Source organism: Pongo abelii, chromosome 7 (assembly GCF_028885655.2).
Source record: "Pongo abelii isolate AG06213 chromosome 7, NHGRI_mPonAbe1-v2.0_pri, whole genome shotgun sequence".
Taxonomy (NCBI): Eukaryota; Metazoa; Chordata; class Mammalia; order Primates; family Hominidae; genus Pongo; species Pongo abelii.
In genome coordinates this window covers 9,356,449-9,383,070 of record NC_071992.2, presented here as the reverse complement: position 1 = coordinate 9,383,070, position 26,622 = coordinate 9,356,449, and the positions used below count along the sequence as shown (strand labels likewise).

Genomic DNA, 26,622 nt, shown 5'->3' with positions numbered 1-26,622 from the left:
CCTGGGGTGGGGCCAGAATGAGCGACATGAGGGCGAGGCCTGGGGTAGGGCCAGAATAAGCGTCACTGGGGCAGGTCCTGGGGAGAGTCCAGGTTGGCGGGTCCTGGGGCGGGGCCAGGATAGGGCGATCCTGGAAGCGGGGCTTCGGAAGCGTCCAGGTTGGTGGCGTCCTGGAGGCGGGGCCTTGGGTGGGGGCAGGATAAGAGTCCTGGAGGCGGGCATTAGGGCGGGGATAAACGTTGATTGGGTTCAGGAGGCGGGACTCCGAGCAGAGCCCAGTAGACGGATCTTTGGGCGGGGCTAAGGCCAACCCAGAGAAGGGCTCAGGAGGCGGGGCCGGGGTGGGGCGTTGACTATGTCATAGCACATGACCAGGCGGTGCTCGAACCCTGGGAGGCGGAGCTTAGGGCGGGCCGACGTGGGGAGGGGCCCAGGATCCGGGAGGCGGGGCCGAGTCCGGGCTGCGGGCTACGCTCAGGAGGCGGGCCCTGGGGTATGGCCAGGCGCTGCTCGGGCCCTGGGAGGCGGAGCTTAAGGAGGGGCCAGTGTCGGGAGGGACTCAGGGACTGGGAGGTGGGTCGGGGCTGGGCTCAGGGGCCGAGACGGAGCTGGGCTTGGGGCGGGGCCGGGACGGAGGGAGGGGTCCAGGGTGTGGGAAACGGGGAGGTGTTTGAGGAGAGGATCGGAGTGTGGCTCACGTTCGGGAGGCGTTACCTGCGGAGGGTTTGAGGCAGGCCCAGGAGCGAGGCCACGGTCGGCCGAGGCGGGGCCAGGGGCGGGCCCTAGGAGCCGGAGCTTTGGGCGGGGCCGAGTCCGGGTTTGGGGCCCGGGAGGCGGGGCCGGTTACGGCAAGGGTCCCTGGGATCCTCGGGTCAGGCCTTGGGCCAAAGTAGGCACTCTCGCAGTTCTTCCGCCTTCAGGAAGGTCTTTTTGGCAGGGGCCTTACGGGTGGGCGCTTAGGTCTTGGAGGCCTTATCCTAGCCGCCTCTCCATCAGCGCCACCCGTCTGGGGCCCGACAGGAGGGAGCTTTCCCTCTGTCCCCCTGTCCCTCCAGGGGCTCAGGGGCTCAGGGGCTCGTGGAAGAAGTGGACATTGAAGTACTTATCACACAAATGAGTATAAAAGTACAATAGCGATATCTGCCACGAAGGCGAGCAGACAGAGCTAGCGGGGCTTCCAGGAGGAGTTTTGATCTTGCAGGGACAGGAAGGAGGAGTTAGCTCCTGCGGGGTGGGATTAGGGGTGGTGGTGATATAGACTTGGGGACAGAGTGGAAAACAATAAAAATATAATTATTTTAGTTCAAAGTTATTTTGTCTTGAGTTGAAAGGCAGGGCAGTTAGCAACACAGTTCAGATTTCAGTACTTCCCCTGAAATCTGAACTGTGTCCAACGTCTAAAACGTTTACCTTAGCAAATGCCTCATAAAACTCCGTTTGGAAGAGTCCCAAGAGCTAATTTTTTAAGTGTACTTGCAGAAGGTAGATGAGGAGACAGATTAAATCTTATTACCTCTTTCAGATGAGAGGCACTTGAGCCCTGCTCAGCTATGAGAATAAGAGAGGGGAATTAATTCTAATTGAATACACTTGTTCTCTCATAGCTGTTGTTCCCCACCGGAACCAAATGAGCGCAAGATCTGACAAAGAAAAAAAAGTTCATCTTTTATTCTCCCAAACACTTTCATTTAAATCAAGAGGGTGGGATGTGGTTATTGCTGTGTTTTTAGACAGAATCAACGGTTTCTGGGTCTGAGATGTTGCATACCCCCTCTCAGTCCCTCTATCCTGAGATGGAGTCACCTGAGAATCCACAGCAAGTCCTAACCAGGGATGGGTCTGAGTGGCTAAGGAAGGTTGGCTTCAGAACTGGGCCAGGGGCACTGCTTTGCTTTTGCTGTTTTGATCAGCAATCTGCCTGCGGGAGACAAGGAAAACCAATGGGAACAGGTTAGTTACACTCATAAATTCTGGGCTTATTTTATTAACTCACATAATAGCTATTAATTGCCTTTCCTCCAAGGAGCAAAAGGGCATATACGGTCAATGCCATCGTAAGTAACAATGTATTATGTTATACTAAAATATTAATAAATCTAGGTTGGTTCAGTCTTTCCTGATTCCATAGATTGGAAGCAGATTGAGGATGGACGCTAGCGGACCACAGAGCTGAGCCATGCACACAGAAGAAATCTTTTTTTTTTTTTTTTTTTTTTGAGACGGAGTTTCGCTCTCTTGTTGCCCAGGCTGGAGTGCAATGGTGAGATCTCGGTTCACTGCAACCTCCACCTCCCGGGTTCAAGCGATTCTCCTGCCTCAGCCTCCCGAGTAACTGGGATTACAGGCGTGAGCCACCATGCTGGGCCATTTTTGTATTTTTAGTAGAGACAGGGTTTTAACATGTTGGCCAGGCTGGTCTCAAATTCCTGACCTCAGCTGATCTGCCCACCTCTGTCTCCCAAAGTGCTGGGATTACAGGTGTGAGCCCCTGCACGCAGCTAGAATCTACCTTTCTTTGAATTCACTGCAGTGCAAAGACTGGGACATGTGTAACTCCAGGTGTATATGGGTTATCTAGAGATGCTAGGGGCTGATTAAGGAAGGAAAGATATGAGAAGCTGGCAGAGCATGCTTTCCCAGACTGTATGGGCCCCGGGAAAGGAGAAGTGGACAGAAAGGGAACGCTGGGTGCCCTGGAAGAGAGGATTCATCCAAGTCATCAGGGAAGTTACTAATGCAGGGGAAAAAATGCAGAGACAGGGCCAAACACGCTTCTTCCAAGTCCTTTCTGTCTGCTCAGTCACCTCTATGCTTATTTTTCTTCTTTCCTCTAAGTAGTGTCATGCATTTTCTTCCCATTCCTAGTCACTCCTAGTCAACTAACTCCTCTCTTCACCATCTTTTCATCAGAACTTGAAACCTCCTCTCCTTCATGTATTAGTGATCATGTTTCTCCATAATACTGCTAGAAACAAGAATTGAAACCTGGAAAACCTGCATTTGAGAACCAGATCTGCCTCTGCTAGCTATTTGAGAAGTTATTTTGTTCCATTCTTTTTGTTGTTGTCAAAACATGGTATCACTCTGTCGCTCAGGCTGGAGTGCAGCGGTTCAATCTTGGCTCACTGCAGCCTCAACCTCCTGGGCTCAAGCAATTCTTCCACATCAGCCTCCTGAGTAGCTGAGACTACAGGTGTGTGCCACCACAGCTGGCTAATTTTTAATGTTTTTTTTTTTGTTTACTTATTTTTTTTGTAGAGATGGGGTCTTGCTATGTTGTGCAGGCTGGTCTCAAACTCATTGGCTCAAGCGATCCTCCTGCCTTGGTCTCTCAGATGAAATGGGAAAAGTTCTGTTGTCCCCCTCGAAGGGCATGCAATGTGGGTGTGATTCGCTTCTTCAGTGCCCCACCGCTCAAACCTCTAGGAGAGCATACAGACAGGCAGGGAGTCCCATGGCAGTGTCCAGGGGTGAATGTTTATAGTTGAAGCCCCAGTGGGCCTGTGTTACAGGTTGCTCTTTTAGTTTAGCCGTCTGTAGGTAGCTTGTGTTAGTCGGCTCAATTAGACCCCTGCCTTATTGCAAGGACAGAGGGCTCTCTTTGTCCCGGAGTTCTTGCCTTGGTGTACCGGAAGTGGTGTGATCTCAGCTCACTGCAAGCTCCGCCTCCCAGGTTCACGCCATTCTCCTGCCTCAGCCTCCCGAGTAGCTGGGACTACAGGCGCCTACCACCATGCCCGGCTAATTTTTTTGTATTTTTAGTAGAGATGGGGTTTCACTGTGTTAGCCAGGATGGTCTGGATCTCCTGACCTCGTGATCTGCCCGCCTCGGCCTCCCAAAGTGCTGGGATTACAGGCGTGAGAGTGCAAGGTTTTATTGAGTGAAAGTATCTTTCAGCAGATGGGGGAGCCAGAAGGGAGATGGTTTACCCCTGGAGTCGGGCGAGTGGCCTGACTCTTCTCCAACTGTCCCAGCCAAACTCTGTGTTTTTCTGCCAGTCAGTGGCCTGTGGTGTGCCGGTGCCCATTGGTGCATTCCTCTTGATGTCCAGCACCCTTGTGTTCCTCCGCTGATGTGCTCCTCTCTAAGTCCAGCTGCCTGTGTGTCTGCCTGCTAGGGTCTCAGGGTTTTTATAGGCACAGAATGGGGGTGTGGCAGCCAGGGTGGTCTTGGGAAATGCAACACTTGGGCAGAAAAAAAAAATGCCTGTCCTCACCTAGGTCTGTAGGCACAAGCCCTGGGATGGAGCCTTAGCCAGGGACCACACCCTCCTCTACCCTGTACTTCCCTTCCTCACTTCCATATCATTTAAAGGGACCACATTCTTCCCTTCTGAGCACTTCCCTTCTGTATCACAAAGTGTTGGGATTATAGGCATGAGCCACTGGTCCCAGTCAATTCCGTTCTTTTAATGCAAACTAGAAAATAGGTGTTCAGAAAGGCCTGCCCTATCCACCTCAGGGAGTTGCTATGAAGATCAAATTAGATCATGTGCAACAAAAGTTTAGAAAAGATTCCAAATGCACTGTGCAATGGGAATGTATTTTTAATCTCCACTGAGTGGACTTAAAGTACTTTTTTTTCTCTCTTTCTTTTTTTTGTTTGAGACAGAGTTTCACTCTTGTTGCCTAGGCTGGAGTGCAATGATGCCATCTTGGCTTACAGCAACCTCTGCCTCCCAGGTTCAAGTGACTCTCTGCCTCAGCCACCCGAGTAGCTGGGATTACAGGCGCTCGCCACCATGCCTGGCTAATTTCTTTCTTTCTTTTATTTTTGTCTTTTTAGTAGAGATGGGGTTTCACAGTGTTGGTCAGGCTGGTCTCGAACTCCTGACCTTAGGTGATCCACCCACCTTGGCCTCCCAGAGTGCTGGGATTAAGTCTTGAGCCACCGCACCCAACCTGTGTTTCTTTTTTAAGCAAGAAAACAAATGCCTCTCCGCAGCGCTCACTAAACAAATCCCTCTGTTTTTTCCATAGAATTCTTATCCTTCTTGCCCTAGTGCAAACGATCTATTTTCTTTTGGCCCTTCCGTCCGTCTGTGAAAGGGTCAGGCTTTCCTGCTAACCCTTAATCAAATATTTTTGATGACCATTGTCAAGACAGTACTTATTATATTTTTTGAGATGGAGTTTCGCTCTTGTTGCCCAAGCTGGAGTGCAATGGCACAATCTCGGCTCATTGCAACCTCTGCCTCCAGGGTTCAAGTGATTCTCTTGCCTCAGCCTCCCAAGTAGCTGGGATTACAGGTGCACAACACCACGACCAGCTAATTTTTGTATTTTTAGTAGAGATGGGGTTTCTCCATGTTGGTCAGGCTGGTCTCGAACTCCTGACCTCAGGTGATCTACCCACCTCAGCCTCCCAAAGTTCTTGGATTACAGGGATCAGCCACCCTGACTGTCCAAGACAGTGCTTATTAATGCCTGAGATGCATTCAGGAGCACATGACCTGGCTGTGACTGTTCTAACAAAGTTCCCCAAATGGGTGGCTCAGGACAACAGAAAGTCATTCTCTCCAGTTCCAGAAGCTTAATGTCTGAATCAGGCAGGGCCATGCTCCCTCTGAAGGCTCTAGGAATGAATTCTTCCTTGCCTCTTCTGGCTTCTGGTGGTTGCTGGCAATCCTTGGCTTGTGGCCACATCATTCCATTCTCTTCCTTCATTCTCATGTGGCCTTCTCCCCTGTGTGTCTCTGTCTCTTCTTCTCTTCCCATGGGGATGCCATTATTACTCGATTTAAGGTCCACGCTATTCCAATATGACCTCTTTGTAATTAGATCTGCAGTGACCCTATTTTCTTTTCTTTTTTTTGAGATGGAGTCTTGCTCTGTTGCCCAGGCTGGAGTTCAGTGACACAATCTTAGCTCACTGGAAATCTGCCTCCTGGGTTCAAGTAATTATTCAGCCTCAGCCTCTGAAGTAGCTGGGATTACAGGTGCACACCACCTTGCCTAGCTAATTTTTGTGTTTTTAGTAGAGACAGGGTTTTGTCATGCTAGCCAGGCTGGTCTCGAACACCTGACCTCAAGTGATCATCCTGCCTCAGCCTCCCAAGGTGCTAAGATTACAAGCATGAGCCACCATGCCCTGCCCCTATTTTCTAATAAGGTCTCATTCTGGGATTCCTGGTGAATGTGAATTTTTGGAGGACAGTATTCAGTCTAGCAAAAGGCAGAACATCCTCATTTTCTTCCCTACTTCAGAAATAAAGAAGTTAACTTCGACCCCTCTGAGAGAGAGAGGCTTCCTGAGCTTCCAACAATCAATTATCCAAATATTAGTCACAGAAGAGCACTAAGGGCTGTGCACAGCACGTGGCCAGCCCATTCTCAGAGTCTGTCAACTTTGAAGTGAACGCTAATCCTGAACGAGTTTTAAAATGTATTTGGCATATCCTCGACATTGTAAAATGTTCTCACATTGTGATGGCTGGGGCTTCCCTCTCAGGTGTAATCTGTGAAGTCAGATGTGACACAGCCTGGGTGAGGTGGGCCAAGCTGGGAACTGGGTTAGGAGGGAAGCTGGGGAATGATCTCCAAGGTCTCAGATCCAAAACTGGCTTTAGCCTGATTCACCCAGAGGGATCTCATAAAAAATGCACATTCCGGGGCCCACCCCAGACCTAATGAATCAGAATTACCTGGGAAGGAGCCTGGGAGCTCTGTTTTCAGAAGCAGCCCAGCAGAATCCTACAGTCAGACAGGGCTAGGAAACCGAGCTCAGTCTAGGGCGGTAGTTCCCAAACTCGTCTGTGCTTCAAAAAATACAGATGCTGATGTCCAGGCATGGTGGCTCATGCCTTTAATCCCAGCAGTTTGGGAGGCTGAGGCGGGAATATCACTTGAGCCCAGGAGTTTGAGACCAGCCTGGAGAACATAGGGAGATACTGTCTCTATAAAAAATTTAAAAATTAGCCAGGCGTGGTGGTGCCCACCTGTGATCCCAGCTACCGTGGAGGTTGAAGTTGGAGGGTTTCTTGAGCCCGAGAGTTGGAGGCTGTAATGAGCTATGATTGTGCCACTGCACTCCAGCCTGGGTAACAGAGCGAGGCCCTGTCTCAAAAACAAAACAAAACAAAAAACGGATGCTATGTCCCATTCCAGAAGTTGAGGTTTAATTGTTCTTGGGTGTGGCCTGGGTTTTGGAAGATTTAAAGAAAATCCCAGGTGACCCTAAAGTGTAGATGAGTTTGGAAACCACACATCTAAGGCACACTTGAACGGGGGAGCAATGAGGTGGCATGGGCTAGCCGGCCAGAACCCAGGGGTGGGGCAGTAGGAACCAGCATTGCAGAGGCCATTAAGGCTGGGAAGCGTAGTGTCTGGGGCCCATAAAAATGCTTCTACATGAATGCTTTAGACCTAAGACAATTGGCTTCTAAATGTGAAAACTGCAAGGCTGAAATGAATGCATGTTTAATGCTTTACAACATTGTCAAGTGATCAGCTGCAACTCCGTTCTGAGGGCATGATGCCTGAGATATGCCTGTAATGGGGGTTGATTTTAATGAATTTAATATGGTGTGGAGTGGGGCCTTCAAAAGTAAAGATGTCAGTTCTAAGTTGGTTGCAGGGGTCTGGGCAAAGGTCTTAAAACCCCATGGTGAGCAGATGGCCAATCCTGAGCACCCCAATTTTAAAACAGGGCTTTTTTTCCAAGAGACTTTTTGAAAATAGCTGCTATTTTGAGGGGAAGAACCCTGGCAGGAAAGAGCCAGAGTTAAGTCCAGCTGAGAGGGGGTTGGCAGGCAGGGGTATGCCTGGTCCTCACTGAAGCTTGATACTCAGCGTGAGCTTCCTAAACCAATGCAGATTTGCTGGCCCACTGAGCCTCCCAGATGAGAACCTGCATTTCAACAATGTCCTCGGTGCAGCAAAGTTTGAGATATACTGGGCTAGAACACCCAGGGGACACAAAGGTTCTCTGAAAACTAAGGAAAATAGGCAGGGTGTGGTGGCTAATGCCTGTAATCCTTGTATTTTGGGATGCCAAGGCAGTCGGATCACCTGAGGTCAGGAGTTCGAGACCAGCCTGTATCAACATGGTGAAACACCATCTCTACAAAAAATACAAGAATTAGCTGGGTGCGGCCGGGCACAGTGGCTCGTACCTGTAATCTCAGTACTTTGGGAGGCTGAGGCGGGCAGATTACGGGGTCAGGAGATCGAGACCATCCTGGCTAACACAGTGAAACGCTGTCTCTACTAAAAATACAAAAAAATTAGCCGGACGTGGTGGCAGGTGCCTGTAGTCCCAACTACTCGGGAGGCTGAGGGAGGAGAATGGCATGAACCTGGGAGGTGGAGTTTGCAGTGAGCCGAGATTGCACCACTGCACTCCAGCCTGGGCAACAGAGCCAGACTCTGTCTCAAAAAAAAAAAATAAAAGTTATCTGGGTGAAGTGGCAGGTACCTGTAGTCCCAGCTACTTGGGGGACTGAGACAGGAGAATAGATTGAACCTGGGAGGTGGAAGTTGCAGTATCCCAAGATTGCACCACTGCACTCCAGTCTGGTGGCAGAGTGAGACTCCACCTAAAAAAAAATAAATAAATAAATAAATAAAAAATAAAAATAAGTACTGGGCTAGAAGACCCAGGAGACCTGAAGATTCTCTCAAAACTAAGGAAAATAATCTAGGTCACTAATATATTCTCTTTCTCCTTCTCCCCATTGTTCCCCTCCACCAGCAATCTTTATAGACTCAAATCGAGTTGATGCTCTATAATCAATTCTAGTCACTTTTATTTATATTTATTTATTTTAGAGATGGGGGTCTCACTATGTTGCTCAGGCTGGTCTCAAATTCCTTGGCTCAAGTGATCCACCCACCTCGGTCTCCCAAAGTGCTGGGATTACAGGCATCAGCCACTGCACCTGGCCATCACTTTTATTTTTGATGTTCAAATTATAAGCTAATGCCTGTGAGGCCATAGATTCTTTTTATGCACTCAACACATTTTCGTGTTTACCTTACATTTTTATTATGGAAAAATTCTGTTTTTTCCACTTGTTTCTATTTGATAATGAAGGCTTCTGTGCCTATCACCAGCCTCAGCCACCATCATCTCATTACCAAGCTGGGTTATTTTGAAGCAAATATCTTCTAATATGTAGCCAGTGTTCAAATTTCCATAACCATCCTAAATGAATGTTTAGAATAGTTGTTTCATTGGAAACAAGGTGAAAACAAGTACATTTTACATTTTTAGGTCAGTCTTGAAAGTAAGTGTAAAACCATATGTGGGGTAGGAGGTGGGACAAGCCTCTCAAGGTGGGGCCTGGATACCAGACCCGATTGAGGACTAGCTAAGACAGATTCCACAGTGAATAATACCATGAGGTGGGAATATTAAGGTCCATTGTGAAGGATGGCTACCACAATTATTTGATCAACTAGTTATCAACTCTGACTGCAGCTGAAAGAGATTTGTTTTTGCTTTTTTTTTCTTCAGAGACAGGGTCTTGCTATGTTGTCCAGGTTGGACCCAAACTCCTAGGCTCAAGTGATTCTTCTGCCTCAGCCTCCTGAGTAGCTGAGACTACAGGTATGTGCCACTGTGCCCAGCAAGATTTTAAAAAGTACGTATGCCCGAACACCACGCTAAACCAACTAAATCAGAATCAGATATAGTGAAGGCATTAATCATTTTGCTCCTGGGTCTTTATGTTAGTTTTGCTCCTGGGAAAATCCTGGGAATGTGGTAGAGAGAGAGAAAGAGATGGGAAAATAAGATTTTAAGAAGTGTTGCCATGCATTTTGAAAATAATTTTTCTTTGGTGTTTGTCTTGAGGGATGGCAGTAAACATTTCAGCTGTCTTTAAGTATGCTTGGATGCTGGAATGATGGTTCTTTGAATGCAGCATCAAACTGACACTGGGCCACATGGCAGCCAGTGTGAGCTTTTATGCCACATTTATAAAACATGAACGTCATGAGCCCACTCTCAGGAACCTTACAATTTGGAGGGTTAAGTCAGATCCACAAATCTCTTCTATCTCATGGTAAAGGGAACCTGGCGTGTAGCGGGAGATGGTGTGATAACCATAACATATTGCATGATCAATATTTGTATTCTTCTTAGCAATATTAAACTTTTTGACCCCCTCCATTGTGTCATCAATTTGCTTAATACAGTTTCTGCCTCAGCGTCGGTTTTTAGGACTAGCATAAGCTGTTTGAAACCCAGGCACGTACCCCACCCATCATCTTTGGCCTAGTTAACACCGCCCCTCCCTGCGTGGTGGCTTGGAGAACCTGCTTGTTCCTCATCCCACTGATGCGAAACCCAGGACACCCCACAGCTGCTGACCATGATTAAACCTAACGGAGATTTAATGTCTTTCTTCTGATTCTCAGGGACTGACATTCATTCACTTAAATACTTGCAGAGTCGGCCAGGTGTGGTGGCTCACACCTGTAATCCCAGCACTTTGGGAAGCCGAGGTAGGTGGAACACAAGGTCAAGAGTTCGAGACCAGCCTGACCAACATGGTGACACCCCCGTCTCTACTAAAAATACAAAAATTAACTGGTGTAGCTGTGCGTGCCTGTAATCTCAGCTACTCAGGAGGCTGAGGCAGGGGATTTGCTTGAACCTGGGAGGTGGAGGTTGCAGTGAGCCAAGATTATGCCATTGCACTCCAGCCTGGGCAGCAGAGCGAGACTCTGTCTCAAAAAACAAGAAACCCAAAAACTTGCAGAGTGAATTTAGGAAACCATGAAGTCCACAGTTGGATCCAATGCCTTCCTTTTTCTCCTTCTCAAATATTTTGAGCCAGATACTATCCTAGATTGTCTTGTGATATTTACAATCTAGGAGAAGGCAGGAGAGAGAACTAAGAACAGAGAACATGTTCTGAGATGTCTGCTGTGTTTGCAGGTACCTTCCCTCAATTTCCCTACTCACTGGCCATGCTGGAAAGCAGGTCTTGGTGCCATATTTGTACCATGGTACTTCCTCTCCCTATACTCAATTGGTTGGCCAGAAGCCCAATTGTCATTCTCTCTCTCTCCCTCCCTCCCTCCCTCCCTCTCCAAGATATCCAGTAACTGACTGATCAGCTGGTGGTGGGCTCTGCTGGCTGCCATGACGGGCCACCAGCAAAAAGGGAAAATTGGTTGTGAGTGAGAGAAGCAGAGATAAGAAAGTCCACAGGGCTGATAAGAAAGACCATGGGCTGCCGGACGCGGTGGTTCTCGCATGTAATCCCAGCACTTTGGGAGGCCAGGATGGTCGGATCACGAGGTCAGGAGATTGAGACCATCCTGGCTCACACGGTGAAACCCCATCTTTAGTAAAAATACAAAAATTAGCTGGGTGTGGTGGTGGGTGCCTGTAGCCCCAGCTAATTGGGAGGCTGAGGTGGGAGAATGGCGTGAACCCCGGGAGGTGGAGCTTGCAGTGAGCTGAGATCTCACCATTGCACTCCAGCCTGGGTGACAGAGCGAGACTGCATCTCAAAAAAAAAAAAAAAAAAAAAGAGACCATGGGCTTCTGAGAGCGGGAAAGAGGAATTTTGGTTTCTGCAGTTTCCATTCTCTCACGGCCTCTCGTTTGTTTCTCGTGCCCGTGAGTTTGCCTGTTAGAGATAAGGTGTGCTCCTTTCCCTCCAGCTCATGCAAATGGGTTTCTGTTTCTTACAATCATTGTTCCCAGATACGGATGGTGACTGATGCTCTACTAAATGCTGGAAAAAAGCAGAGTGGAAGAACAGAAAAGTGGGCTTCTCTGAGGAGGTGACGTTAGAGCCCAGTTGGAAGGCAGGAGTAAATGTGCACCATGATTTTTAAGATTAAAACGAAGTATCTCACTGCTTGGGGACATGTAAATAGAGGTGATTTAACAGTAAACTGTCCCAGTTATACTCACTGTCAGTTACCTCACCACAGGGATTATGTAGCCCTGAGTTTACTTAGTGCTTATTTATTTTAGGTTGTTCTTTATTCAAACCTCTTAAATGATACGTGTTTGGAACAAGTGACAGCATCGTTCATTGATGTTGTGGACAAACCACTATTTTATTACTCAAGACTGGGTAATTTATAAAGAAAAAGAGGTTTAATGGGCTCACAGTTCCATGTGGCTGAAGAAGTCTTGAAATCACAGTGGAAGGCAAAAGGCACGTCTTACGTGGTGACAGACAAGAGTGATGAGAGCTATTTTGGTCATTGTTCGCTAGCCATAGAATTTACTTCTATATTTTGAACTAAGATGAGAGCCAGGCACACAAGATGGTAACAAGTCTGTCTTTTGTTTTTGATGACGATGATGATGATGATGATGATGATGAAATGGCTGACATGGTTGATGGCTTGTTTTTCTCATCGTCTCAGACCTAGATTTTTGGCTGGAATATTGGCTTGGGATAGATGAAAATCATTCCTTGTATCCCCTGATCTTAAAGTCAAGACTGAACCAGCCTCCAGACTCAAGCCTTCATGGAACTTCAGATACCATGAGGAATGGGTGTCCCTGCAGTATTGTCATGGCTGTCAAAAGTGTTATTGGAGCTGGGCAAGTGGGCGCTCTCCTGCCATTCCATCCTGCTTTGATTTCCCATTCAATACCAATCTTATTTCCCTTTTTTTATTGACAGAGTCTCGCTGTGTCTTCTAGGCTGGAGTGCAGTGGGGAGGCATCTCAGCTCACTACAGTCTCCAACTCCTGGGTTTAAGTGATTCTTGTGCCTCAGCCTCCCAAGTAGCTGGGATTACAGGTGCACACCATCAATCCTGGCTAATTTTTTTTTGTTTGTTTGTATTTTTAGTAGAGACAGGGTTTCGCCATGTTGGCCAGGCTGGTCTTGAACTCCTGACCTCAAGTGATCCACCTACTTCGGCCTCCCAAAGTGCTGGGATTACAGGTGTGAGTCACCGTACCTGGCCCCATTTCCTCTTATACCATACGTCGTTGCCTGCAGATGTGTTTTCTCCATTAGTTTGCAAAAGCTTCCTGAGAGTAGGTCTGTGCCTCATTTATTCTGGAGTCTCCCTGGCACAAAGCACAGGGCTTTATCTTCAGTAGGCATTCAACAAATGTTTAATTTCGTTCAACAGCTCCTCTTACCACTGTCCCTACCTTATTTGCAGGTGGCTAAGTACAATCGGATCAAGTAGGTATCATAAGATTTAGTCCAGAGTCAATTTGGGAAGAAATTACTTTAGTGATATGAAAAGAAACCATGCTATTTAGTCAGAATACTTCTGAGAGTATCCCCTGTCCAAGCATTTGCTGAATTTCTATCTACTAATTTTCAGGTGGAACAGTATGGTTGCAGAGAGTCCATTTGGACATAGATACACTTTCATGCATTCATGTCTTTAACAATAATTTGTGGCCCTACTGTGTTTGTTCACTAACTCCTTTGAACCTACCGTATAAGCTATATCTTTATTTTCCTTGTAATTTGGGAGGTCCAATGTTTCATTAAGCTCGCATGCCTGAAACTAATGAAGAAAATAGCTCGTTAACCAGCTAGTATAAAAGTAGCCACCAAATCAAGTCAATCAAGTCAATCACCTGCCTTAAATCAGCCCAGTAGTCCCATCTTGAGCGGAGAAGCCCATTCTGAATCACAGTCAAGACATTGATGGAAAAACAGCTCCCTCTGGGGATCAAAACCACGCTCGCTCCAAATCCTCCTCCCCAGAGTTCTACTCATTGCTCACCCACTGAACCCAGAACAAACCAGAAGTGCTTGAAATGAGGACGGGTAGCTCCGTGTACCAATCGGAATTTAAAACTGTATCAATTCCTGCTATAGAAATGAGGCTTCTTCCCAGGACCAGCATTCCACGAAGGCAGCCCTTTTCTAGATGGAGAAAACAGAACCTGAAGGCACCCGTTTCCCTAAACTGCTGTCGCTCATGTGTAAGTACAAATGAAAAATGCTGACGCTGCTTCTGTTGGCATTGCTTTTTAATTACGGCCATCAATAAATCATTTTACCCTTGAACAGGACTTGAGAATGACCCGAAGGCAGAGGCACGATTCCTTAGGAATTAGGCCAACAGAGAATGGCTATCTCTCTTCCCACCTCTTCTCTTACTCTGCTGTCAGAAACAAAAACGTTCTCTGTGAGTAACTGGGAGTAGATGGCCACACTTGAGTTCTATCTGGGGTTACAGTTAACACAATTTTAGCCCAGCCTGCCTTGATGGCCACTGCCACACAAGCTGCATCTGTTCTTTCTTCTGCGCCTTTTGATACTTCGTTGTTTTTCCTCTTTCTAGTGTAGTGAGCTGAATGGTAGCTTTGCACAAGATATATCCAGATCCTGTGCCTAGAATCTGTGGAGGTGGCATTATTTGGAAAAAGGGTCTTTGCACATGTAATTAAGTTAAGGATCTTGAGATTATCCTGGAGTATTTTAGGTAGGCTGTACATCTAAAGACAAGTGTCCTTATAGAGGACACTTTTGTCCGGGTACAGTGGCTCATGCCTGTAATCCCAGCACTTTGGGAGGCCGAGGTGAGTGGATCACCTCAGGTCAGGAGTTCGAGACCAGCCTGACCAACATGGAGAAACCCCATCTCTACTAAAAATACAAAATTAGCCGGGCATGGTGGCACATGTCTGCAATCCCAGCTACTGGGGAGGCTGAGGCAAGAGAGTTGCTTGAACCCAGGAGGATGTGGCAGTGAGCTGAGATCATGCCATTGCACTCCAGCCTGGGCAATAAGAGTGAAACTCCGTCTCAAAAAAAAAAAAAAAGGACACTCTTTTTCATGCGCGTCTGTGTGAAGAGACCACAAAACAGGCTTTGTGTGAACAATAAAGCTGTTAATTTCAACTGGGTGCAGGTTGGCTGAGTCCAAAAAGAGAGTTAGCAAAGGGAGATGGGGTGAGGCCATTTTATAGGATTTGGGTAGGTAAAGGAAGAAGGGGGTCCTCTGGCAGGCAGGAGTGGGGGTCACAAGGAGCTCAGTAGGGGAGCTTTTGAGCCAGGATGAGCAAGGAGAAGGAATTTCACAAGATAATGTCATCTGTTAAGGCAGGAACAGGCCATTTTCATTTATTTTGTGGTGGAGTGTCATCAGTTAAGGCAGGAACCGGCCATCTGGATGTATACGTGCAGGTCACAGGGGATATGATGGCTTAGCTTGGGCTCAGAGGCCTGATGTTCCTGTCTTCTTACATTAACAAGAAAAATAAAATGAAATAGTGGTAAAGTGTTGGGATGGTGAAAATTTTTTGGGGGTGATATGGAGAGATAATGGGTGATTTTTCTCAGGGCTGCTTCGAGCGGGATTAGGGGTGGCATGGGAACCTAGAGTAGGAGAGATTAAGCTGAAGGAAGATTTTGTGGTAAGGGGTGATATTGTGGGGTTGTTAGAAGAAACATTTGTCATTTAGAATTATTGGTGATGGCTTGGATACAGTTTTGTATGAATTGAAAAACTAAACAGAATAAGAGAAGGAGAAAAACAGGTATTAAAGGACTAAGAATTGGGAGGACCTAGAACATCTAATTAGAGAGTGCCTAAGGAGGTTCAGCATAGCCTTGCCAGCAAAGATTATTTAAGAGTTAAGAGTGGTGGTTTAGGGATAGCACCTGGAGATATCAGCTGTGATGGCTTGGAGAAACAGTGTAAACTGCCAGTGTAAACAAGAGCAGGGCATACATGAGTAGTTGAGAACGGTGAATAGGAGTATGACTAGACAGAACATAGTAGGGATGAGTTTTTTGGGGCACAGTCCAAGTTGGTCTTGTGTCTGGAATGAGACTGGGGCCTAATAAAAAAGAAGCATCTATACAGGAGCTCAAATGGGCTGTACCTTGTAGCATTCTGAGGACAGGCCTGAATTCTGAAAAGGGAAAGTGGTAAAAGTATTGTCCAGTCCTTTTTAAGTTGGTGGCTGAGCTTGGTGAGGTGTATTTTTAAAAGACCATTAGTCTGTTCTACCTTTCCTGAAGACTGAGGACTGTAAGGGATATAAAAGTTTCACTGAATACTAAAAGCCTGAAAAAGTGCTCGACTTACTTGATTAATAAAGGCCGGTCTGCTATCGGACTTTATAGAGGTGGGAAGGCCAAACTGAGGAATTATGTCTGACAGAAGGGAAGAAATGACCGTGGTGGCCTTCTTAGACCCTGTGGGAAAGGCCTCTACCTATCCAGTGAAAGTGTCTACCTAGACAAAGAGGTATTTTACTTTCCTGACTCAGGGCACGTTGAGTAAAGCTAATTTGCCAGTCCTGGGTGGGGGCAAATCCCTGAGCTTGATATGTAGGGAAGGGAGGGGGCCTGAAGAATCCCTGAGGAGTAGTAGAATAGCAGATGGAACACTGAGAAGTTATTTCCTCGAGGATAGATTTCCATAATGGAAAGGAAATGGGAGGTTCTAAGAGGCGGGTTGGTGGCTTGTACTATGGCATAGCCTGCTTTTGCTGGTGCGTGGCGATTAGGCCTGGTGGAACTGCCATCAATAAACTAAGTGTGATCAGGGTGAGAAACAGGGAAGAAGGAAATGTGGGGAAATGGGGTGAACGTCAGGTGGATCAGAGAGATGCAGTCATGAGGGTCAGGTGCGGTATCAGGAATAATGTGGGAAGCCGGATTGAAGTCCGGGCCAGGAACAATGGGAATTGTGGGAGACTCAACAAAGGGTGAGTACAGCTGAAGGGGCCAGGGAGTAGAAAGTACATGTGGCAGGTGTGAGGAAGAAAATAGATTTTGGAATTATGAGAGCTGTAGAGAGTGAGTTGAACATAGTTTGTGATTTTAAGGGCCTTTAAAAGTATTAGAGTGGCAGCAGCTGCTGCATGGAGACATAAAGGCCAACCTAAAACAGTAAGGTCAAGTTGTTTGGACAAAAAGGCTACAGAACGTGATCCTGGTCCTTGTGTAAGAATTTCAACTGCACAGAGCTGCACTTCGGCTGTGTGTAATGAAAAGGGTTGGGATGAGTCACGGAGAGCTAGTGTAGCAGGACGAGTTGCAGACAAAACACAGACACCGGATTAAAGAAGGAAGAGTTTTTTTTTATTCAGCCAGGAGGGTCAGCAGACTCGTGTCGAGCCGAGCTCCCTGAAAAAGAAATTCCTAGCTCTTTTAAGGGCTTACAACTCTAAGGGGTCTACGTGAAAAGTCATAAAGATCAAGTAAGCGTGAGGAACGTGACTGAGGGCTACATACATCACCTAACGGAACAAAAAGTTTTTAAAGTGCTTTCTCATACAATGTCTGGAATTTATAGATAACACCAGTAGTTTTTGTCAGGGGTTAATATTATTGTTATTTTAACAACCAGGGCCAGGTTTTGGCGCCAAGGTCGTCTAGCTATTTATTTTACTTCTGTTGTTTCCAACTTTTTGCTTTCTCCCTTTTTTCCTGTCTTATAAACTAGGGAAAAGGGGAGGTTGGGGAGAAACTGGGAAGGACAACAGAAGTGGTGGTCTCATACCATATTACCCCCTTTGAGAATTTTCACTTTTTAGTGGGAGTTCTCACTCTCATCTTTACTTTTTGAGTCTCTTTGTGAGATGGAGCGATAGTGATGTATATAATACACATGTGCTGGAGTTTTCTGATGAACCAAAGTAGCAAAAATCCTTTTATCATTTGAAAAAGCAAGGGTAATACACAGGGGAGCAGCAAGCAAGTTCATATTACTAGCAATACACCTACAATGAGAGTTTTAAATCCTCCTATAGCTGGAAACCAGTTTTCAAATAAAGACTCAGGATTAAACTCGTGCCAAACCTGTAAAAGCACACGTGCCACTTTTGTCATGTCCCTGACTATGTTTTTAACCACCTGTCCTTGATTTATTTGTAGGCAGCAATTGGTTAAGTTAAATTTTCCACAAACTCCTCCTTCAGCTACTAGCAAGTAGTCTAAGGCCAGTCTATTCTGATAGATAGCATTCCTCATTTGGGTTTCTTGTCAAGCTAAAACAGTCAAAGCTCTGCCAGTTTCATTAGTAATTATTTCTAAGATGGCCTGCCACCGTATGATCCGATTGAGCATGTAGATGGGGGTTCGGTATCCCCATGAGCCGTCTTGTGCCCATGTAGCAGGCACATAATACTGTATGATCCTTTCAGAAGGCCACTCATTATCTTTCCAGTTTCCTATAACTATGCCTTTCTTTTCTCGGGAGGCATGGACCGGGAAACCTAGGAGCTCACCCGTTTTTATGGGTAATAAGAAAAAGGACGTCTTAATAGCGCCAATAACGCAACTGCCTGCCCATTTATTGGGTAACCGAATGTAGGTTCTGTGCCTACATATCTAGCATAGTCCAGCGGGAACCGTCCAGTCCTGATGAGATTCTGGATGAGCCTAAGCAGTTTTTAACTTAGAAAATTTACTAAGTGGATTCTTTTCAGTGTGGTTTAGGCCCCACTAAGTAATTGTCTTTGTTGTGCTGTTACACAACTTCTGTCCTATACAATTAAGCTTTCCTACAGGGATGATAAAGTGTTTCCCTTCTCTAGCTATACAGTATTGTCTAATAATTGAGGTTTTTGGGACCTAGAAGTTGCTAGCTTGGGCCTTCTGAACTGGAATTATATCAGGAGCTGGATCAGTAGGCACCAACTCTTGGGCTTCCCAAGGCCATCTGTCTCCGATAGTGGTTCCTCCGCATCCATAACAAGAAGTAACATTAAGGGAATGAGCTACATTTTCTGCTAATTGGAGAAACAATTGTTTTCTCTTTTTCAGAAGTTCTGCTGCTAGCAGATTCAGCTCCTCATAAAAGGTTTGAAATACTGGTTTGGGAGAGCACTTGTGGACCTCCCCTCTAATTAAAATGGCAACTTGAGGGTTTAACCCTGTCCTATTGATCCCCAGGGTTACATGTTCTCCCTTTTTCCAGTGGGGATCTAGGGGATTGATAATTATTAGTTCTAGTAGATTACAGTGACCGGCAGCACAGGAGGGGTTGGCTTCCCCCTTCTGAAGATAAACCGGGTCCTTTTTGTTTTTTTTTTTTAAGTATCCTAAATAACACATGGCCAGTACGCACAATTTTTTACAAACCCCTGACTCATGACAAACATATTTACTTTCTACTCTTTAGCTCCTTTCTCAATTAAGAGAACTACATCCTATTTCTAGCTTTTTACTATTAATGGTTGCACAAGCATCAAATCTTAACGTTATTTGCTTGGGGATTTCTTTTTCTTCTGTTCTAGTTATTATTTTACTTGTATCACCTAAGAAAAGGCCAGTTCTTATTTCAAAAACGGTGGTTGCAGGGGGCTCAGATGGGTTATAACACACATCAGGTCTGTCATTTCTCGGGCTACATACCTTGTACTGAGTGGCATTATACAAACTAGTTTCTTTTAATGTTTCCATACATTCATAATAACTATAGAACAGAAAGATTGTTTTAATTTGCTGTTCTACTTTGGTGACCTGATGAATACACTGGGAACAGTCCCCAGTTTGAGTAAGGTCAGTTGAAGCCCTTACTGTATAAGTCCAAAATTTAAGAAAAATGAATCTCATGATGAGCTTCCTCATGCTTTGGCCGTGCGTGAACCAGTCAGCTTCCAGGTGTGACTGGAGCAGGGCTTGTCGTCTTCTTCAGGGTCACTCTGCAAGGGTTGTCTGGGCTTGGTCTTGCCTCCCAGGTTTCAGGCGCTGCAGGTTTTACATGGCTGTGGTGGATCCAGGCTGGGATTCCTTCTACCTTCACAGCGGTGGGAGTGGTCAGGACGACAGTCTGGGGTCCTTTCCACCGTGGACACAAAGAGGCTACGTTCCAGTCCTTAATCCACACTCGATCACCTGGGGAGAAAGGGTGAACTGGGGAGAATAAGCTAACAGGGCATCTCTCATTTACCCAGGCTGAGATTGTTTGTGTAATTTTTCCTAAAGCCTGTAGCTGTCGCTGTAACTCAATTTCACCTAACTCTCAGGGAGTGCCTGGATGTCCCCGCAATATAGGAGGTGCCTATGATATATTTCATAATTGGGATATCCTGTTCTTTTAGAAGGGGTACATCTAATTTTAAATAATACCATGGGGAGAGCCTGTATCCATTTTAATCCTGTTTCCTGACATACTTTCCCTAAACTATTTTTGATAGTTCGATTCATTCGCTCCACCTTTCTGGAACTCTGAGGCCAGTAGGCAGCATGCAGTTTCCATGTGATCCCTAATATCTTTGCTGCATTCTGTACTAAGTCAGCCAGAAATGCCGGCCGTTATCTGAGCCGATCGGCAAGGGCAGTCCAAATCTAGGAATAAGGTCTCGAAGAAGCACACGAGTTACTTCACGAGCTTTCTCAGTTCGTGTTGGATAAGCCTCCACCTACCCAGAGTAGGTACGCCCAAGAACTAGTAAATACTTGTTACCTCTACACTTTGGCATCTCTGTGAAGTCCACCTGGAGATCTTCAAAGGGGGCTGCTCCATAAGCTTGTATGCTGGGTGGAACGGCTGGACCTTACCTCGCATTATGCTGTCGGCAGGTAACACACAACTGCGTCACCGTTTTGGCAAGAGGTGACGAATGCGAGATGTAGAAATACCAGCCTAACAACTTTTCCAGTGATTTCTGACATAGATGGGTGGTTTCATGCACAGCCAGTACAACTGCTGCTCTTAGCAACAGTGGCACAGCTACTCTCCCATCCGGTAACCGAATTCATCCTTCCTCCATCCCTTGTCCTCCCTCTGCCTGGAGAAAGTCCTTTTCTTCTTTAGAATAAGTAAGTACAAGATCAGGTGCTTGAGGGAGGAGAGGGGCTATGACTGATGCCTGGAAGGGGGCAGATGCTGCTTTTCGAGCCTCCAAGTCAGCGCGGGAATTCCCCAAACCCACCAAGGTGGAAGCTCGCTGGTGTCCTCTGCAATGCATAACTGCCACCTTGTGGGGTTTCCATACTGCTTCAAATCATTGCAAGATTTCTGGTTGATATTTTATGTCTTTTCCCCTGGAGTTCAATAGGCCTTTTCTTTATATAATGCTCCATGCGCTTGAAGGGTTAAAAGGGCATATTGAGAGTCAGTGTAAATGTTGACATTCTTAGCTTCACTGAGTTCTAAGGCCCGAATTAAAGCAATGAGTTCAGCTTTCTGAGCTGAAGTGCCCTGGGGAAACGATCTAGCTTCAACAACAGTGTCCAGAGTTACCACTGCATATCTTGCACATCTCTCTCCTTGTGGGTTGATGAAGCTGCTCCCATCCACGTATAGTTCCTAGTCTACTGATGCCTAAGGCTGGTCCTGGAGGTTAGGTCTGCTAGAGTAAACTGAGTCCAACACTGCTACAGAGTCATGCTCGACAGGGCTCTCTGATATTGGGAGCAAGGTAGTGGGGTACAGGGTGTTACAGACTTGAATGGTTATACGGGGATTTTCACAGAGCAAACTTTGGTACTTAGGGAGTCCAGCATTCATTAGCCAATGATGTCCTTTAGTATTCATTAAAGTCACAACAGCATGGGGTGCCTTTATGTTCAGGTTTTTTCCAAGAGTCAGTTTATCTGCTTCTTGTACTAGCAGGGCAGTTGCTGCCAAGGCCCTCAAACATGGGGGCCATTCTTTAGAAACCCCATCTAGTTGTTTAGAGAGGTAGGCCACCGGCCTCGGCCAGGGCCCCACAGTTTGGGTTAAATCTCCAACTGCCATCTTTTCTCTCTCTGACACATACAATGGAAAAGCCTTTGTTAGATCAGGTAGCCCCAGGGCTGGGGCTGACATAACTCTTTCCTTTAACTCATGAAAGGCTTGCTGTTGCTGGGATCCCTATTCAAAATGTTCCTGGACACCCCTTCCCCCCCTCCCCGCTTTGTGACCTCATGCAAAGGCTTGGCTAATACTGCAAAGTTTGGGATCTACAGTCTGCAAAACCCCACAGCCCTTAAGAATTCTCTCACCTGCCTTCTGGTCTTAGGCTCCGGTAGATTGCAAATGACCTGCTTTCTTTCTGATCCTAGGCTGCGCTCCCCCTGTCAGATAGTAAATCCTAAGTAACGTACCTGCTGACGGCAGATCTGAGCTTTTTTCTTGGACACCTTATACCCACAGTCCTCCAGGTGCCGGAGTAGAGCATCTGTTCCCTTGGCGCACCCAACTGCCGTGGGGTGTCCCAGCAAAAGGTCATCAACGTACTGGAGCAACACTCAGTCTAGGTCTCTGGTGGGAAACTTCTGGAGGTCTTGAGCCAATGCCTCCGCAAAGATGGTGGGGGAGTTCTTGAACCCTTGGGGAAGCCGGGTCCAAGTGTACTGAGTAGCGACACCTGATTCCGCATCTTCCCACTGAAAGGCAAACAGCTTCTGGCTCTCAGGGGCTAATCTGATAGAAAAGAAAGCATCTTTCAGGTCCAAGCAGGTGAAGCAGCTCTCCTCAGCTGGCAGCAACCCCAGCAATGTGTACGGGTTAGGTACTGCTGGATGTAAAGTCACTGTAGCCTGATTAACCAAGCGCAAATCCTGTACCGGCCTGTAGTCCTTGGTCCTAGGCTTGAGAACAGGCAGGAGGAGAGTGTTCCATGGAGACTGACAAGGAACTCTAATTCCAAAAGTTCTTAGGTGTTTAAGATGGACCTGGATACCTTCAAGAGCTTCTCTGGGGACCGGGTCCTCTTTTTGCCTAACCGGCTGGGCCCTAGGCTTAACTTCTATAAGTACGCGGGCTTGGTTGACTGCCAACCCTGGAGGGTTGTCTTCCGCCCACACTCTTGGACACCGCTTAGCCAGAGCTGGTCTTATCTCTTGGCCCAACTCAGTTAAGAAAAGTGTCCATTCCTCCTCTCAGAGGACCGAAAAGGTCATAATGACTCCCGTTCCAGGTAACTTAAGCAGCAAAGAGCCATGCTTTGTAAAAGAGATAGTGGCTCTCAGTTTGCTAAGCAAGTCCCTTCCCAACAAGGTCAAGGGACAGTCAGGCGTGTACAAAAACTCATGAATCACTTTATGTCCTCCGACAGTACAAGTCCAGGGCCAGCAGAAAGCTTGTTTTGCTGAAACTCCCGTGGGTCCGATGATGTCAATAATCTTTTTGGATAAAGGGGGTGACCGGGGCGCTTACTACCGAATGTTTAGCACCGGTATCTACAACAAAATCAATGTCTTTACCCCAACTGTCATCCTGACCATAGGCTCTTTGGGGGTCCTTGAGCCCGGTCCCCCTCAGTTCAATAACCCTTCTGCCAGATTGAGCAGGGCCCCTTTCTCCTTGTCTGGAACCTCTTGCTCCGAGTCACCTTGTTTTCTTTTTAGCTGAGGGCATTTGTTCTTCCAATGTCCTATTTCTTTACAATAAGCACACTGATTACGCTGCAAGCTCTGACAGCCAGGCTGAGTTTCTTTCCTGGGGCCCCCCTTCCCTTGCCTCTTTGGTGGGACCCCTCTGATTGCTGCCGCTAACAGGTCGGTGTTTCACTGGGCCTGACGTTCATTCTCTCTGCGGTTTTCCTTATGGCTTACTGCATCCCTGGCTTACAAACACCTGGTTAGCTATTTCTAATAACTGTGAGGTGTTCATCCCTGAAACTCAGCCTGTTTCTGCAGTTTTCTTCTAATGTCTTCTGCGCTTTGTTCTCTGGCAGGCAGGAGTGGGGGTCACAAGGTGCTCAGTAGGAGAGTTTTTGAGCCAAGATGAACAAGGAGAAGGAATTTCACAAGATAATGTCATCAGTTAAGGCAGGAACCAGCCATCTGGATGTGTACATGCAGGTCATAGGGGATATGATGGCTTAGCTTGGGCTCAGAGGCCTGACACTCTTCCTCCAGAGGAGGTGATCACAGAGGCAGGGATCATGTAGCCACAAGTTGAGGAATTCTAGTAGCCTCTACAAGCTGGAAGAGGCAAGGAATGGATTCTCCCCTAGAACCTCTGAAAGAGCATGTTCCTGCTGATATTTGATTGATTTTGGACTTCTGGCCTCCAGACAATTTTTTTTTTTTTTTTTTTTTTTTACACAGAGGCTTGCTCTGTTGCCCAGTCTGGAGTGCAGTGGCACGATCTCAGTTCACTGCAACCTCCACCTCCCGGGCTCAAGCCATTCTCTTGCCTCAGCATCCCAAGAAGAAGGAATACAGGTGCCTGCCACCATGCATGGCTAATTTTTGTATTTTTAGTAGAGACGAGGTTTTGCCATATTGGCCAGGCTGGTCTCGAATTCCTGGCCTCAAGTGATCCACCCACCTCAGCCTCCCAAAGTGCTGAGATTATTTAGGTGTGAGCCACAGCACCCGGCAAAGACATTGTTAGGTGTGAGCCACGGCACCTGGCCCAGACATTGTTTGAAGCCACCCATTTCGTGGTTCTTTGCTGCAGTGGTTGTGGAATATGAATTCACTCATGCTGTTGGTTAGACTTTGCTGACCTTGTGTCTGTTATTCCCTGGCAGTTCTACAAGGCCTGGAGCTGATACGAAAAACCTCCCTTCTTTCCCAAATGGTCCCCAGATTCCCCGTTCACTGAAGGCCCTGCAGTCAGGAACAGTCACGACTTTGCATCCATGTGTTGTGGGTGTTTGTCCGACCCTTCCTCTTGTGTGATTCATGGACCCGCAGCATTGTGTCACCTGGGAGCTTTTGGAATTGAAGACTCTCAGGCCTCACCCGGAAGGACCTGCTGGGCCAGAATCTGCATTTTAACAAGATGCCCGGGTGATTTGCATACACGTTGAGATCTGAGAAGCTCTAGTAGGAGAGGCTTTAAGGTGGTAATTAGATCTTTTCTCCACCTGCAAGAATCTTAGTTTCTTCATGTTAAATCTATGAACTGTGGCAATGGCATGGGGGTTATCAAACAAAACAAAATCCTTACATCAAGAATGCACCCTGGTGTGTTATGGATGTGGGTGAAATGAAATGTCTGGAATTTGCTTTAAAATATCCTAAAATAGCAAGAAGGAAAAGAAAAGTGGGAACTGGGATGAGATTGGCGAAATGTTGACAAGTGGGATGATGGGTGCATGGGGGTTCATGGTTCAATTCTCTTCCTACTTTTTGTGCATATGGGAAATTTCCATAATGAAAAGTTAGAGGTCGGGCACGGTGGCTCATGCCTGTAATCTCAGCATTTTGGGAGGCTGAGGTGGGTAGATTGCTTGAACCTAGGAGTTCAAGACCATCCTAGACAACATGGTGAAACCCCATCTCTACTAAAAATGCAAAAATTAGGCATGGTGACAACATGCCTGTAGTCATGTTGAGGCACGAGGTTGAGACATGAGAATCACTTGAACCCAGGAGGTGGAGGTTGCAGTGAGCCGAGATCGCACCATTTCACTCCAGCCTGGGTGACAGAGCGAGACTTGGTCTCAAAAAAAATTTTAATTTTCTTTTCTTTTTTGAGATGGAGTCTTGCTCTTTTGCCCAGGCTGGAGTGTAGTGGCGTGATCTTGGCTCACTACAAGCTCCACCTCCCGAGTTCACTCCATTCTTCTGCCTCAGCCTTCAGAGTAGCTGGGAATATAGACACCCAGCACCATGTCCGGCTAATTGTATTTTTAGTAGAGATGGGGTTTCACCGTGTTAGCCAGGATGGTCTCAATCTCCTGATCTCGTGATCTGCTCACCTTGGCCTCCCAAAGTGCTGGGATTACAGGCATGAGCCATCGTGCCTGGCCTTAATTTTGTTTAATTTTTTTCTTTTTTGAGACAGGATCTGTAGCCCAGGCTGGAGTGCAGTGGTGCGATCCTGGCTCACTGCAGCCTCTACCTCCTGGGTTCAAGTGATCCTCCCACCTCAGCCTCCTGAGTAGCTGAGACCACAGGTATGTATCACCACACCTGGCTAATTTTTTCCCTTTTTCTAGAGGCAAGTTCTTGCATTTTGCCCAGTCTGGTCTTGAGCTCCTGAGTTCAAGCAATCTTCCCATCGCAGCCTGGGAGTAATCCCAAACTGTTAGGATTACAGGTGTGAGTCACTCTACCCAGCCTCAACTGTTTTTCGTGACTCCACTTTTTCTCCCCTCTTGGAAATGAGTAGTCTTTGAGGGAATGTCTTTTTTGTCTCAATCTCTGGTTTCTTTGTTCAGCGTACCTGTGTTTGGGGCTTTGTTGATCTCCAGACCTTTTTCAGCAGCGTTGTCCCTGTAGAGCAAGATGGGAGCTGAGGGTTTCTCAGCATCTTTTAACTCAGTTTAAAGATGACTATCAACAACATCTAGTCAGCATCTGTTGCTCTCGGCAGCTGGGACTTCATTTCCTTTCTCTTTCTCCATCTCTTTAGCCTCTTTAAGACTCTGTCTTTGTCATGGGTACAGTATCATCTGTGTGGCCCTTAGGCACTCTTACTTACATGTGATCTGCGTATTATGTCTTTACTTCAGGGCTTCTCAACCAGGGGGTGATTTTGCCCCCCAGAGAACATGTGGCCGTGTCTGGAGACAATTTTGGTTGTTGCAGCTGGAGGAGGTGGTGCTGCTGGCAGCTAATGGGTAGAGGCCAGGGATGCTGCTAAACATCCTACAATGCCCCGGACAGCTCCCACTAAGACAAAATAATGATCCAGCCCCAAATGTCAATAGTGCTGAAAGTGAGAGACCCTGATTCCATCTTAGAGATCATCCAAGCACACTTGCCCAGATTGTTTTTGCTACTGTCCCATGAAGAAAAGGAAGACTCATGACTGATGGCAACATCGATGGGAATTTTGTTTACATCTTCTTTGTGGACTTTGGGATACGATGAC

General features: G+C 46.8%; 1 long non-coding RNA gene across 3 annotated transcripts; it reads left to right on the top strand.

The window, feature by feature from the left end:
• The first annotated feature begins 1,403 nt into the window (after nt 1-1,403).
• On the top strand, nt 1,404-26,347 carry LOC129047597 (uncharacterized). 3 transcript variants are annotated; one of them, XR_010140959.1, is made up of 5 exons: nt 1,404-3,193; nt 9,458-9,550; nt 13,770-13,876; nt 24,329-25,702; nt 26,261-26,347. It is a non-coding gene; the product is annotated as an uncharacterized LOC129047597 (long non-coding RNA). The 3 variants fall into 3 exon arrangements; XR_010140960.1 differs by lacking the exon at nt 26,261-26,347 and having other exon boundaries at nt 24,329-24,643; nt 25,591-25,691; XR_010140958.1 differs by lacking the exon at nt 26,261-26,347 and having other exon boundaries at nt 1,404-1,950; nt 24,329-25,239.
• Nucleotides 26,348-26,622: the final 275 nt, after the last annotated feature.